Below are 16,722 nucleotides of genomic sequence, written 5' to 3'. Positions count from 1 at the left end.
TAGCATAATGTCCTCAAAGTTCATCCAAGTTGTCACGATGTTCCCTCGTTTTTACAGCTCAATAGTATTCCACTGTACATACACGCCACATTTTCTTTAACCATTTATTCATCAACAGTCACCTAAGTTGTTTCCTCATCCTGGCTATTGTGAATGATGCTGAAGTGAACATGAGGATGCATAGATCTCTTAACTTAATTTTAAAGTATTAATTTTATTGGCAAAATAGAAATGGAACCAAACTTGGTTATTTTTGGTAACCAATTCTGAACTCCTTCATATGTTTAGGAAGTTAACCACTTCACAAAATGTAGTGCTAGAAAGAGTTTGCCTTCAACTACGGAAGCAATAAGGACCAGATGCTTATTTTTTAGGCCTCTCTTGCTTAGCAAGTCACACCCAGATTTCCAGGCTTTGAATTGAAATACTTTAATAAAAAGCAACATGGAGGATGGTGAATCAACTCTGAGTCAGCAGCAGAAGCGACGTCTCATTTCTAGAACTAGCAGTTGTAGTAGAAGCTGCAGTTTCCATTGTCCAATGCTGGTTCTGTCTACGGTGGATCCCAACACAGGTGCTCAGTAGCAGTGGAAGTGATGTGCTCACCCAATGGTTTTGAAGCTTAATTTTTACTTCAGCTGTGATTTTAAGGCCTCTTTTGTTTCCCTCTGTTTTCCAAGCCTGGTTCTCCAGTTTTTCCTGCATCACTGTGAGTATATGAACTGCTTTTGCACTTAAATCTGTTTGAACCAGTGTCTGTTTGCAGTCAAGAACTGTGACAGAGAAAGAACACATTCAGTAAAGTGGAGAAGAGATTTTCTTCAGAGGAATATATTTAGGCTTTACAGATAAGAGATTTGGAAGCATGTGAGCTGGCTCCAGCATAGCGTTGCTTAGAATTGCAAAGATGTCCTTTATGATATCCATAAAATTTAGTAAAATACAGCTTCAAATACTAGCTCTAATTTCTGAAAGGTTCGCAGATATTTTGGTTACTTATGGAGAACATAGCTGTGGGATTAATGAGGAAATTGTCAATTTTCTGAGGAATGATACCATTGGAAAAGCCTGTTCATAGGACAATCATCTGATGTATAAGAAAGGACTGCAGAAACCCCCCAACCATTATAGCAATGTGGCTTTATTCCTAATGGATGTAACCTGATGATATTAGGTGTGATATAATTCAACAATTATGCCTTAGTCACAACTACCTAGGAAGCTTGGTGATTCTCCACAGCGGGTGTTAAGGTGTCTACATCTCTCAGCATTGAGAGATTTGTGTCTGTTTTGAAACGCCTAAAGAAGGCTCCACTGAACAGCCAGCTTTCAAATTCTCTGTCTGTAACTACAGTGTCTGAACAAATTATTATTCTGATGAAAAATATGTAGACATGAAAGAAAACCACCCTTGGTAAATACAGAGTGCATAGGTTTGAGAGAGAGAGAGAGAGAGAGAGAGAGACCAATAGCATAACAAAAGTGTAAGTCACATATCTTTAAATTATCAAACAGAAAGTAAATTCTACCATTATAAGTCCGAAGATTTACTTGTTATAGGTTTGCTTTGAACTAGTGCTCTCAGGTCGGGGGGGTGGGGTGGGGTGTGGGGAATGAAATTTAATGAGAAAAACTTAAAAAGAAGCAAGAATTAGACACTCCAGCAGAAATGTGACACAGTAAATTAGCACTTACTATACACCAGACATGTCTAAGTGTTTTAAAGTGTGTCTTTTTTTGTATGCTTATTTGTTTTTGAGATAGAGAGAGAGAATGAGAGGGGAAGAGAGAGAGGGAGACACAGAATCGGAAGCAAGCTCCAGGCTCAGCACTGTCAGCACAGAGCTGGCATGGAGCTCAAATTTGTGAACCATGAGATCTTGACCTGAGCCAAAGTCGGACGCCTAACTGACTGAGCCACCTAGGCACTCCTCTTAAGTGTTTTAGACATACTAATTTATTGAATCCTCACAAAATCCTGTGAGATATACAGTTATTATCTTTAATTTCTGGATATTGAATCTGAGGCATAAAGATATTGAGTAGCTTGTCCAAGGACATACAGCTAGTAAAGGAGAGCTGGTATGTAAGTTAGTGATCTAATTCTAGAGTTTACACTTGACCACTATGTGTAGGACCATAGAAAAACACGAAAAATTTGTAGAAAATTAGGATACAGGATGAGCACAGATATAGAAGAGCCATTTTCAAGGCAATTCAATAAGGCATGAGTCAAAGCACATAAATGTGGTGGCCAAAATTCCATGAGAAATTATATAGGTCGCCTTAAAAATGAAGCATAAATACATCACAGAAGGTGTCATTTAGTATATAATGCAGCTAGCTGGTAAAAAACAGTCGGCTCTGGAGTTTCCTATTGAGCATAGCTTCACACAATATAGGAAAAACATCACTGTTACAACACGCAAACAATTGGCATAAGGCAGATTATAAAATACACACACACACACACACACAGTAATTCCAGAAGTGCTACTTGGTGGAATTAGAGTCATAAGAACATGACATAAATGAAGTCATGCTATGGGAACTTTTGTTAATTTATTCGCTAAGTATTGTTGGAGAAACCACTGTGTTTCAAACATTTGAGATTTCTCAGTGAACTAATAAAATAAAAAGCCCTGAATTTGTAGACTTATAGTTTAATAGTTCAATAAGGGACAATAGAGAACCAACAGCATATGTAGTATGCCACAAGGTGATTTTTATGGTGGAAAAATACAGCTAATGGTAAGGGAAACTGGGTATTCCGGGGTTGAGATAATCGTTGGATTTTTTTTTAAAGCACTGTTTGAGCAAATGTTAAAGATGATAGATTTAGCCATAAAAATGACAAAATTTTGTGGCACTTACAGCACCACAAGACCCTACAGCAGGGGAGACTTATGTGTTCAAGGAACAGCAAGACATTCAGTGCAGCAAAGTGATTTGGGGAAGAATACTGGAAATAAACTCTGCAAAATGATGGAGGACTGGGTCATGTAGGGCCTTGTAGGCTATTTATGGACTTAACCGTTTACTCTTAAGTGTATGGGTGACATTGCAGGATTTTGATTAGAAGAGGCATATGATTGGATTAAGATTTTTAAAGGACCATTCTGACAGTTGTGTTGACTAAAGAATGGGGGGTAGGGAGAAGCAAAGATAGAAACAGACATTGCAACTAGGGATTCATTGTACTAGTTTAGGAAAGAGATGATCATGGCTGCGACCAAGGTGATTGTAGTGGATATATACTCAGTAAAAGGGTGCTGGAAAGAGTGATAAATAATATAGGTAGAAAACAAAATAAGTGTGTTATCCTGGAAAACAAGTGAAGAAAGACGTTAAGGAAGAAGGAATGAACAACTGCACTAAATGTTGCTGGTAGCTCAAAGAAAATAAGGTCCAAAAACTGATCATTGGATTCAACAATGTGAGGAACATTGATTTTTGTAATAAAAGCAACTGGTTGGAGTACCAGGAGTGAAAGCTGGAGAATGGATTAAAGACAGTATGGACAAAGATGAATTGAAGATAGCATATGTGGACAACTCTTTTGAGGAGCAAAATCAAATGGTAGCTTATAAAGATATGTGTGATCAATGGGGAACATGGTGGTTCAGTTAACTGAGCATCCAAATCATGATTTTGGCTCAGGTCATGATCCTAACTAAGGTTGTGGAATTGAGCCCTGTGTCGGGATCAACGCTGAGTGTGGAGCCTGCTTAAGATTCTTTTTTTTTCATCTCCCTCAGCCCCTCTCCCCCCACTCTCCTCGCTCTCTTTCTCTAAAACAAAAAAATTAAAAAACTAAAAAAAAAAAATTTAAGATATGTGTGATCAAAAGAAAGGTGTTTTTTTTTTCTTTTTTTTTAATGTAAGAAGTGATTGATCCAGTAAAATGTACATTTTGTTGTAACAGAGAGAAGGAGGAAAAATTGCCAGAGGCAATATTCTTAGGTAAGTGAGGCAGGGTAGATTTAGTGCCATAGAGAAATTACAATGATATAGGATCATGTAGAATTCATCCTTGGTAATAGTCAGAAAGAAAGAATATGCAGTTCTGACAATGAATGGCAGGGAGATATGGCATTGAGAGATGATGGAAGTTCCCATTTAATTGCTTCAAATTCATAATGAAGTAAGAAGGAATGCCCTTAAACTAAAAATACATGCTTCAGCATGTGTGGGTGGTAGTGTTTGCACACATGTATATTTGGGGGCAGAAAAGGGGAAACATAATTTTGGTGGTACATTTTATTAATTTTTGTGAACACATAGTCTGATAGAATAAAAAATTCCTGAGCACTAAAATATGATAGCTTATTTTCCTAGCAATATTAGAACATATGGAAGCCTGGTCCATGAAATGTGAATCAGAGAATGAAAACTTTGTTTGGTAATTTGAAATCCTCAACCTTCAATATGTTTTCGAAACCAGTCCAAGGGAGATTATTTCTACTGTGGTTATAATAACTCAGTTTTGGCTATATTTCAAACTAAATCCAAAATGTTTCCTTTGGCTCACTTACATATCAATAATTTTTATAGTTTTTATCACATGTTTTTATGCTATCTATAAAAGTGTGACATATTTCTGTTTGCATCTGGATTTTAGGTAGTATGCATGTGTGTAGATAAAGAACTGAGAAATCAATAGATTCTGAGCACTTTATGGTAGGGAGTATTATCACTTATGGCAAGCAATCATTATAAAGTTGAAAATGATGAACTGTCCCTATAGTTCAGATTTGCCAACATAAAATCAAATATTCTTGGAAATGATAGAGCTATTAGAAAGTATTGACAGAAACTGATGAAGAAAGCATTCGACCTACCATGATGGGGGTTTGTGTATTTCAATATTGAAAACATTTAAATAATAGACTTTCAGAGTCTTCTTCATTCAATAATATATTCCCATGTATTTGTAACATGCATTTTAAGAAAAGTTATTGATTTCAATTTACCTATAATCTAAAACTAAATTTATTTAAGAAAAAATATTTCAACACCTTATACACGTGATACCCAACCATACCAAATCTTCACATTTCTTGATTTTGCGTTAAATAATTTGAGTGTGTGTATGTGCATACATGTGTGTATGTGCATATATAAGTGTCTAAATTACTTTCAATTAGCAACCTGGCACACCGAAATGAGCCTTATTAACGTTAAATGCAGATGGACATTTGACAGGGGCAATTTGAACTAAAGACAATAAATAATAGATTTGAAAGAATTGTGCTCTTCACCCATTCGTTCAATAAATGAAGAATTATTCATGGGGTACTTAAAGAATACCAGGTCCAGTGACGGGTAGTGGGGGTATTAAAAGGAATAACAACAATCAATCTCTCACCTCAAAGAAAATGCATTCTAACACCAGCAGCCCTAGGCTAAACCAATTTTCCAACTATTTTCTTTAGCTGCAGAATTTCAAATTACTGAATGTGAATGTTCTGCACAGGTCATGCACTCACCAATCTTTTCTTGGCACCACACTGTCTATGCTTTTATACTTAGCCTGACCCAGACATTTATGTAGCTTGTCTAATCTTTATATATACAATTGTACGCTTGTACCTTACAAACAATGGTATTATATATGAATACATGATTGTAGTCATAAATTGTATTTGAGTGCCATGTTACAGTTTGCAGGTCCTATTTGTTTGTAAGTATTAGGGCTTCTGCACACACTAACAATACGTACTCTTTAAATTCAAAGTCAATTGAAAAATGGACACACATGTACAAGAGTGAGACATCAAAGTGAAACTAGATTACAAAAGATGGCTTTATGTTCAATAAGTACAGTTTTCTTTTCTTGAATTAAAATTTACCTTGAGGTCAAAGGAAGCACATCTGGCACCTACAGACCTCTTCTAAAGGTCTTCTTGTTAGATCCTGGGACAGAACACAGACCTAATTGTTCTCATTAAACTCATCATTGAATAAATCATTTCACATCCTTTGGCCATGATGGGGAATAAGGAGTAGGGGCAGGGTCAAAGTTCTCCCCAGCACTGGATATAGAACCTCCTTAGACCTGGGCAAGTGAGCCCCGATTCAGGCCCTGGGCCTTCAGCAGCCTGCTGCTTTGGAAATGTCTACATCCCCTCGGGTTAATAGGACCAACCAGACCACATTGGCTATGGCCCTGCAAATGTAGGGACAACCGTACTACAGAACGGGTCCATGTCTCCCTACTACAGACCAAAGAAGGAATACAAGGAGAGTTAACTTGTGGACAACTGTGTTTTTCTTATATGCTTCTCACAGCAATCTGATGAGGTAGCCAATTTTAACCTAATGTTGCACATGGATACACAGAAATTCAACACTTTCATTGAACCAGTAAGAGCTGTGCAAAGTCACATATCCTTGTGTCAGAGCCGCATTCGATATTTTGATGTGGTCTTTCTATCATAACTCAATTTTAAAAAATAAAAACTCTGTGTTTAGGTTTTGAGGCAAAACAGAGACCAAATCTTTACTGAAAGAATATTTGCAGTAGATGCAGCATTCTGTGACACTTGCACATAGCTCGGGAGCGATTTTTTTTGTTGCCTTAGTTCATATAACTTCAAATGAATTGTTGTAATGGCAGTTATTCCATACAGTTAAGGAAAGTCAAAAACGGTTTGGAAATCTTATTGACTATTAAAATATTTAAATATATTTAGTTTAATTTAGTGCTGTTTTGTTTTAGTGTAAATAAGATTGAAAATAAGGAGTTGCTTAGTATTCAGTTAACAGATTGATCAATTTGTCCTTTTGGTGTTTTTCAAATCCTGCCTCCTAAGCACCAGCAGCTAAATCTTTAAAGTAGAATAAATGTTTTCAGATTTCTCCAAATGGATCCAGAGATCTCTGTTATAATGTCTAACATAGATTTCCCCCAATCGCATCAAGAGATCTTTCTCTCCCTTTATCTCTGTCTATATATATCTCACTACTGTTGCCCATGAGACATAGGTTTACGATGTTAATATCACTAACAGCAAACAAATTTAGACATCTTTTATAAAGAGCATTGTTTTTTCTGTGGTCTATAGTAGACTATGATGTGGTGTCTCACCTTTTTTAAATCCATGTGCCTTTTTGATAAGCCTTAAAATTGAATTGCATACCACGCATGAATACTGTGGCATTTCACAACATATTATGCACTATGACTAAAAGCCAACCAAAGCAGTGTAGGTAATAAAAATACCTTTTATGACCACACATCACAGCAAAATGTTTTTTATGTTCTTGGTGCAGGGAAATCCCCCACCTATCACCCCACACCAAAATTGATTGTCTCAATAGGTACAAACTTTCAGCCTCTACAGTTGAGAATAATTGATATATAGCCACAAGAAGCTTATCATTTATTTTGCTATAGAAAACAAAAATCTCAAACCATACAAGACCATTGTGCAGTCATAATCAAGCTGTATTCCATCTCCTGACTTCCTTTACAGACAGTGGTTTGTGTCCATCTCCCCTACACTTACTGTACTACAGCCACCCTCACATACTTTCTCTTGTGTAAACTGACCAAGCTGATTCCTGCCCTGATCTCAATGCTATTTCTTCTATCTAGAAATATCATGCCTCCAATTTTTGTAGAATAGACTCCTTTCTGTCATTCCCATTTTAGGTGACATATAAACTCCTCAGAGAGGGTTTCTCTGATCATGTGATGGTTTCCCTTAGTATTTTATTTTCTTCTTACAACTTCTCACAGCCTTGGATTTTTCTCTTTGTTTATTGTCTCTTTCAAGCTTCATCCCACTTTAGGGTATAAATACTTTGAGAATACAAGTCTCAAAAGTGTTATTCAATGTTGCAAGCCTTCTCTCTCTTTTTTTTTTCAATATATGAAATTTATTGTCAAATTGGTTTCCATACAACACCCAGTGCTCATCCCAAAAGGTGCCCTCCTCAATACCCATCACCCACCCTCCCCCCCTCCCACCACCCATCAACCCTCAGTTTGTTCTCAGTTTTTAAGTGTCTCTTATGCTTTGCAAACCTTCTCTTTAGAACAGTCTGCCACTCAACGAGTACTCCAAGCATATCTGGTGAGAAATGGTGAGGGAAAGAATAAAGAAAAATCGTACAATACAGCCTATGATCATAAAACATTGGTTTCTACATAAATAAATCCATGTGAATATGCTGATGCCTACTATTTTCTTAACGTTTTCTATTATATCACATTTGTTTTCCACAAATCTTATGCAATTGAGATATGCAAATGTATAACCAACAGTGAATAATTTGAAGAATGGGAATGTTTAAGGGATTGTCTTTAAAAATAAACATTCTGGGGCACCTTGGTGTCTCAGTTCGTTAAGCATCTGACTCCCGATTTCGGCTCAGGTCATGATCTCACAGTCCTGAGATTGAGCCCCGCGTCAGGCTCTGAGATGACAGCACACAGCTTGCTTGGAATTCACTCTCCCTTTCTCTTTCTACCCCTCCCCACTGTTTGTGCTCTCTCTCTCCTAAAATAAATATATAAACAGTTAAAATTTTTAAAAAGTAAATATAAAAATATAAACAAACCTTCCATTTGCACCTCCATAGTCTTTTGATCTGCACTGTACCTTCAATTTTCTTTTTGGATATGTTAGTCATTTTGGAATTGCTATTTCCCCAAAAAATTATTAGTGCTAAAATATTTTTGAAAGAACAATATTCTAGAATACTTTCTACTGGCAAGTTTCTATCTTTACACCATCTACTAATATATCTTAAAAATAACTCAATATTAATTTAAAGATATCTTCTGTATTCTATTTTATAATTGTATAATACTCTATTGTGTTGAGGTACCCTACTTTATTTGGCTAACCCCTCAAGCATGAATATTTACCTTTTTTCCATTTTTTAAATAAATGTTTTATTTTACAGCAGTAGATCTAGATTTATAAAAAGATTGCAAAGATAGTATAGAGAGTTCCTATATACCACACACCCAAGTTTTGCTCCTTATTAACATCTCATATTAGTATGTTACATTTGGATTTTAGACATACTTACAAGTGTTGGTGGTGTCTCATTTATATTTAAATTTATCTTCTCACATGCAATTTTCTATCTGTATATTCTATGTGGTGGACTGTCTGGTTTTTTGCCCATTTTTAATTAGGTTATCTGTTTTCTTACTGTTCAGTTAAAAAAATGTTTTATATAGTTTGGAACCGAGTCCTTTATCAGATATGTGCTTTACAAATATTTTGTCCCAGTCTGCGGCCTACATTTTCATCCTATTTCCAGTGTCTTTTGCAGATAAGACTCTTTTATTTTATATTTATTAAATTAATAACTTCAATTATTTTTACGTATCATGCTTTTGTTCTTACATATAGTAACTCATGACCAAACCCAAGGTCTCATAAATTTTCCCCTCTTTTATTATAGAAGATTTATAGTTTTGCATTTTATATTTAGGTCTATTTTTTATTTTTATGTGTGTATGAAGGTTGTAAGTTCTGTATACAGTTTCATTTATTTTCATATGCATGTCCAATTTTCCTAGGACTATTTGTTGAAAAGAATGTAATTTCCCCACTGATGTGCCTTTTCTCTTTTTTCAAATACTAGTTTATTGTATTTGTGAGAATATGTTTCTATGTTTTCTATTCTGTTGAATTGATCTATGTGTTTATTTCTTCATCAATAAATATCACAGTCTTGATTACTGTAGTCATATGTTATGTCTTGAAATCAAGTAGTGTAAGTCTTCAACTTTGTTCTTCTTCACTGTTATTTTGTCTATTCTACGTCTTTGTCTCTCCATACAAATCTTATAATCAATTTGTTGATATCTGCAAAATACCTTGTTGAAATTTTTATGGAAAATTCATTGAATGTACTGATTAAGATGGGAAGAAATTCACATCTTAAAAATTATTGAGTCTTCCAATTCATAAACATAGAATGTCTCTCCATTTACTTCAAACTTCTTTGGTTTATTTCATAAGCACTGTATAGTTTTTCATATATAGATTCTCTATGTATTTGGTTAGATTTGTGCTTACTTTTTGAGGCCACAATAAATGGTATTTTCTTTTAATTTTCAATTACAATAATTCATTGATGGTATACAGGAAAATAATTTGTATATTAACTTTGTATCTTAAAACCCTGCTATACCTGCTTATTAGTTCCAGGAATATTCTTCTGACTTTTGGGAAGAAGAGTGATTGTTTCAGAATATCCAATGGGAGGCACCTGGGTGGTTCAGTCAGTTAAGTGTCTGAGTTTGGCTCAGGTCATGGTCTCACGGCTTGTGGGTTTGAGCCCCGTGTTGGGCTCTGTGCTGACAGATCAGACCCTAGAGCCTGCTTCAGATTCTGTGTCTCCCTCTGTCTCTGTCCTCCTCCACTCATGCTCTTTCTCTCTCAAAAATAAATAATAAAACATTAAAAATTTAAAAAAAAAGAATATCCAATGGATATTTTTTAAGGAAGTTTTATTTCTTCTTTTCTAGTCACACACACAAACATATGTATACATACATATACATACATTTCTTTTCCTTGTCTTATTGAAATAGCTGGAACTTTACATACAAGGTTAAATAGTACTGTATTGTAAACAATACATTTATAGAAGAGGATTAATTGGTTAAAGGATAAATGTATATATAGAATTATTAAATATTGCCAGTTCGTGAACAGATGATTTACAAAGAAAGCTATATATTTGGCCTGTAAACATAAGAAAAGAGGCTAGACCTAACTTGTAATACAAGTAATTCAAAACTAAACTGACATACCTTTCATATCTATCAGACTGGAGGGGGGGGACAACAAAACCACAAACAAAACCAAAAATCATGTGATTTAATATCCAGTTGGCAAAGCTTTAAGGAAACAAGCATTCTCATAAAAAATAAAAATAAGTATATAAATAAGAAAATTTAGTAGACTTGGCACACAATGTTTCCTTAGTTTCAGGTGTACAAAATAGTGATTTAACAACTTTATATGTCACACTATGCTCACCAAACATTTCCAGACATTTCAGTTAGGACCATTTTGGTCCAACCTCTATAGAGATATATTTGACAATAAGCCTAAATATTTTAGACTTAAATCTTCTCAATTTTCTTTCTGTTTCATTCCAGGATAATCTTCCTAAACTTTTCTCTGATTACTTTATATCTAGTTATTTTAACTTCCACTAACCACTAAGAGTAAAAAGTCATGGAATAAAGAAATACTCATAATATGAGAACTGTGAACTTTCTCTGGAAATTTGTTTTATATAGTGATAGCTTTTGAGTTTATGGGATATCCCTGACCTAATCTTCAGATTTGCTTAGATTTAGGTCTATTGTAATTAAAATGTTGCTGTTTGTGAATGATTTCTTTATCTGTCCTGAAACAGACAAAACCTTGATGGAGCTGCAGCAGAAATTTTTGTCTAAATAGTTGTATCTCAGAATCCCCAGGGTGAATGAACTGACTCTGGGAAGTTTAAATTTATTTGATGGATGTAATTAGTAATATATAGCCTCTGAAAGTTAGGAAAGATTTCTTTCAATTCAGGAATAATTTGACTTCTATCATACTAAAATATAGGATGAGGTGATGGTAAAAATATAAGTTGTGTAACTAAGATTAAACACTTTTGTCACTTCCTAGCTGCATACTCTTAGAAAATATGTTAATCATCCTGAATTTCAGTTTCTTCACTGTAAAAGAGAGAATCACAATTCATTCCTTTAACTCATCAAAAGGTATTCATTTACTGAACAAGCAAGGATAAAAATACCAGGATATTTTGGAAAATTAAATAGTGTGAAAACACACAGCACATTTTCTGGAATATACTAGGCACTCAATAAATGTTCATCTCCTTATTTGTTTCTTTTTAAAACATTATTTAAATTCCAGTTAGTTAACTTACAGCGTAATATTAATTTCAGGTTTACAATATAGTGATTCAACATGTCCATGCAACACCCAGTGCTCATCACAAGTACACTCCTTAATCTTTCCATCACCCATTTCACCCATCCCACCCAACCACCTCCCCTCTGGTAACCAACCATTAGTTTGTTCTCTCTCATTAAGAGTCTGTTTCTTGGGTGCCTGGGTGGCTCAGTCGGTTGAGCATCCAACTTCAGCTCAGGTCACGATCTCGCGGTCCGTGAGTTCGAGCCCCACGTCGGGCTCTGGGCTGATGGCTCAGAGCCTGGAGCCTGCTTCGGATCCTGTGTCTCCCTCTCTCTCTGCCCCTCCCCCATTCATGCTCTGTCTCTCTCTGTCTCAAAAATAAATAAACATTAAAAAAAAAATTAAAAAAAAAAGAGTCTGTTTCTTGGTTTGCCTCTGTGTGTGTGTGTGTGTCTCTCTCTCTCTTTTTGTTTTGTCCTTTTCCTCATTTGCTTTGTTTCTTAAATTCCACATATGAGTGAAATCACATGGTGTTTGTCTTTCTCTGACTGAATTATGTCACTTAGCAAAATACTCCCTAGTTCCATCCATGTCATTGCAAATGGCAAGATTTCCTTCTATTTTACAATTGAGTGATATTCAATTTACAATTGAGTAATATTACAAATGAGTAATACAATTGACTAATATTTATATGTATATATATGTGTGTACATATATATGTATATGTGTATATGTATATGTATATATATATATAAAATCAGTCAATGGACATGTGGGCTATTTCCATAATTTACTCATATATAATTTTAAATTGATTCAGGTCATTTATTTTTGCTTCTCTGCCACCTCGTGGCTTTAATAATATTTTTACATAAAACTTACTCATGCCAAAGTTAAATGACATCTGGTACTCCTAAAATATTGGTAATTGTCTGTTTAAGAGTAACTGATAAATAAAATTATAAATTTATGCACATTCAGACTCATTACCCTTTAGTATGGATGTTTTAAGTGAAGTACAATATTGTATTTCAAATTTTAACTTTCTCAATATTTAAATGAAGATTTTTCCAGTCCAATTTTTTTTACACTGAATATCAAGCAACTTCTAATTTCAATTTTATGATTTTTCCAGTGAGTGTGATTATTTTTTGTGCAAATGTACCCAGAGGAAATGTTTTTTTTTAAATTACGGGTAAGGGGCGCTTGGGTGGCTCAGTCAGTTAAGTGTCCGACTTCGGCTCAGGTCATGATCTCACGGTTGGTGGGTTTGTGCCCCATGTTCAGGCTCCGTGCTGATGGCTCAGAGCCCAGAGCCTACTTCAGATTCTGTGTCTCCCTCTCTCTCTGCCCTTCCCCTGCTCATGCTCTGTCTCTGTCTCAAAAATAAACATTAAAACTTTAAATAAATAAAAAATAATGGGTAAAGAAAAGAGTCATAGCAATACATAGAAAGACCCATTTAAATATATGCAGTGAATTACTCTTTGTACCATTTAATTAACTTAGAATTTCATAAATACTAAAATTGTAACTGCATTCATATGAATGTATTAACCTTCAGGAGTATGTACAGGTGCTTAATTTGTACTTAGCAAGATATAAATATCAAATTAGGTGTCGATTAATTGATTAAAATATCTTAGTTTTTGAGTAGCTATTTTAAATTTGACATTCAATAAACACCTATCAGAAGCAGATGACGTTTGATCCTCATTTCTCCACCTATTTTCAGTCTTAAATTTTATTTACCATTTATTAAACTCCTAATATGTGTCAGGTGCCATCTATTGCTCTCATTCTTCCCTAAGAAACATTTCTCTACTTTTAACTCCTACCAGTTAGGATCAATTCTGCTTCTATAGGTTTATTTCTTCCTTCAGCTAGCCTGAATGAGATAGTCCCAGGAATGTTTCATGTAAATAAAGTTGGCAATTTTTTCTAATATCTTCGACCTTTATTTCTTAGATCCTAATTTATATCTACTTGATTCTAATTTACCTGACTCTATTTCATCATCTTTCTATCACTCAGTGTTAAATTAAATCATCCATTGTGATATATTTCATGATTATATTGGTTTTAATCATTAATAATTAATCACTCGTAACTTTTTTCATGGAAATGATTTGTCAGTGATCCTTTCTTGCTTCCTGTAATGATAATTTATCCACTGATATTCCATGGTTAGATGTATAAAACATAAAAAGGTCAGGAAGCTTCTCAGTTTGGTTCAAAATTTATAATTCTTTTCTTAATGAATATTATGTGTTTATATAAGACCTACTGTTTAAATTAAAGGTAATATTATTCAAAGTTAAATGAAGTACTAACATGTATCAAGTGTTCTAGATCTCAAAATGAGACTAAGCATACATTATTCTTCAGATTGATACAAAAACAATTTGGATTAGTTATTTAAACAATACACTTTTATGATATGAATGGAAATAGAATAGTAATAACTCATCACCTAGCCTTTCTCTTCCCAGGAATCCCACATTCTTGTGTTGCTTATACCCCACCTTAATTGCTTATTTATCCAGGTCTCTTGCTCAGTATCAAAAATGCAGTCCTCAGCAGACAAAGGTTAAGATGTGTAAAGTGATTTATTTTTAAATTGGATACCATGGAAATATCTCACATATTATTCAAGAAAACCCATTTCAGTGATGCAATCTTGTATTTTGGATGATCTTGATGCACATATTTGAATAAAATACATAGGAGGCACCCATTTAAAACTCTGGTTTATACTGTGGTTATAGCTAACATGACATTGTATCAATTAATCTTCCAACTTCCAAAGTTCCCAACTGCAAATCCACAATCAAAAAAATGCATGTCTGCAACATAATTGGATTCTTCTACAAACACAAGTGTATGCTCATTCCTCTGGGACCAGTTAAAGGTGATTTTTGACTGCTAAAGTCATTTTCTACTCTCCTACTTGGACTAAAGATCACTTAAAATTCTTCTTTATAAATATTGATGGAGCTATTTTTATTATGATCCAATTTAATATTGAAGTATACAACAGGAGTATCTATTGGGGCTAGAATGAAGATATATTTTTGTTACAAAGAATTTACAGAATACAACAGCACACATTCAATCATATTTAGGGAAGTGAGAAAAGGATTACTTAAAGAAATCTTCATAATTACATTTGGCAGTTTCTCTTCAGTTCTATAGTCAAATCTGAAAAATGTTAATTTGCCTAACTTTACTTAGTTTGCTATTAAGCCAATCCTGTTATCTACTCTGTCTAGACAGAAGAATTTAAAGACTTCCCATTCTTAATTTGACACAAGAAATAGAATTTATTAAAAAGTGAGAGTAAAACCATAGAAAGATGATTATATATCTAAGGCATATACAAATAAATATCTTAGCTTTTTCCTTTTTTCAATATTACTAAATGTTGCAAAATTACATAGATTTATAAATATTGGACATTTACAATCTCTTATACATTCCTTTAATAAACAATATTAAAGAATGAAGATATAGGAAAATAGTTGCAGTAGTTATGCTAGAGAAGGATTATTATCCTTAATACATGAGTCCTTGAATTTTTATAACCAGTCACTTTCTTCCCATTAAAAAGTTGAATAAATCTAAAAAAATATATTGGTGGGAGAAAAAAAATTGTCAGCAAACAGCAAAATATGCTTATACCTACCAGAAAACAATCAAGAATAGAGATTTCATGTTATTTTTATCAATCAAATTGACAAAATTTTGTCTTCTATTAATAGCTGATAAGTTTGTGCAGAGATAGAAATTTTTACATACTGGTAGTAAGTCTTCTGGCAGTAAGAAGAATACATATATATATGTATATATATATTAAAAAAAAAAAAAAAAACCCCAAAAAAAAATATATATATATTTATATATATATATAAAAAAAAAAAAACCCAAAACTATATATATATATATATATATGTATATATGTATATATATATATATGTATATATGTATATACATATATACATATATATATATATATATATATAGTTTTGGGTTTTTTTTTTTTTTTTTTTTTGAGAGAGAGAGAGAGAGACACACACAGAATATAAAGCAGGCACCAGGCTCTGAGCTGTCAGCACAGACAGAGCCCAACGTGGGGCTCGAACTCACAAACTGTGAGTCATGACCTGAGCTAAAGTCAGATGCTTAACTGACTCAGCCGCCTGGATGTCCCTATATATTTGTGTTTTTTTAATATAGACAGAATTTTTCATAATAGTGAAAAAGTTAGGAGCATTACACATACCTAACACTAGGAGTTTTGCTTGATTAGCTATGGTGCAATTATATGATGCATATCACGTAGCCATTTAAAAGTAAATATTTAAAGACTTTAATGGTATAAAAATTGTTACATTATAATAGTCACAAGGCAGATCATAGAACTACAAATGATATGTTATCCTAATTTTTCTATTAGTTACATGGAATTCAAATAAAATATCAGGAAGGGAATTCACCAAAATTCTAATACTGGTTTTCTTTTTGGTGGATCTGCATGTTTTTAATTTACATATGTATTTGTCAGTATTTTCAACAATGAAATAATATTATATAAAATTTTAAAATGTGAATATTCTTAAAAGTGAAAGAAAAACTATTTTAGTTATTTATTGACAATATCATTTTTCTATATTTTAAATAGCAATTTATTCAACATATAATTATGCCAATATTAAAATTTTGCTTATTAATAAAAATAATTTACCTTTTTAAAAATTTTAATTCCACTGTAATTAATATAAAATTTTAGATTAGTTTCATGTGTACA

At 33.5% G+C, this 16,722-nt stretch overlaps 1 pseudogene; it reads left to right on the top strand.

Moving 5' to 3' along the window:
• Positions 1-444: 444 nt before the first annotated feature.
• The window catches only part of LOC122229320, a 39,036-nt pseudogene continuing 22,758 nt past the window's right edge, over positions 445-16,722 (top strand).

The sequence above is a fragment of the Panthera leo genome, chromosome C2, assembly GCF_018350215.1.
Source record: "Panthera leo isolate Ple1 chromosome C2, P.leo_Ple1_pat1.1, whole genome shotgun sequence".
Classification (NCBI taxonomy): Eukaryota; Metazoa; Chordata; class Mammalia; order Carnivora; family Felidae; genus Panthera; species Panthera leo.
Note: the sequence above shows the minus strand (reverse complement) of the source record. Positions and strands in the feature narration are given on the sequence as shown.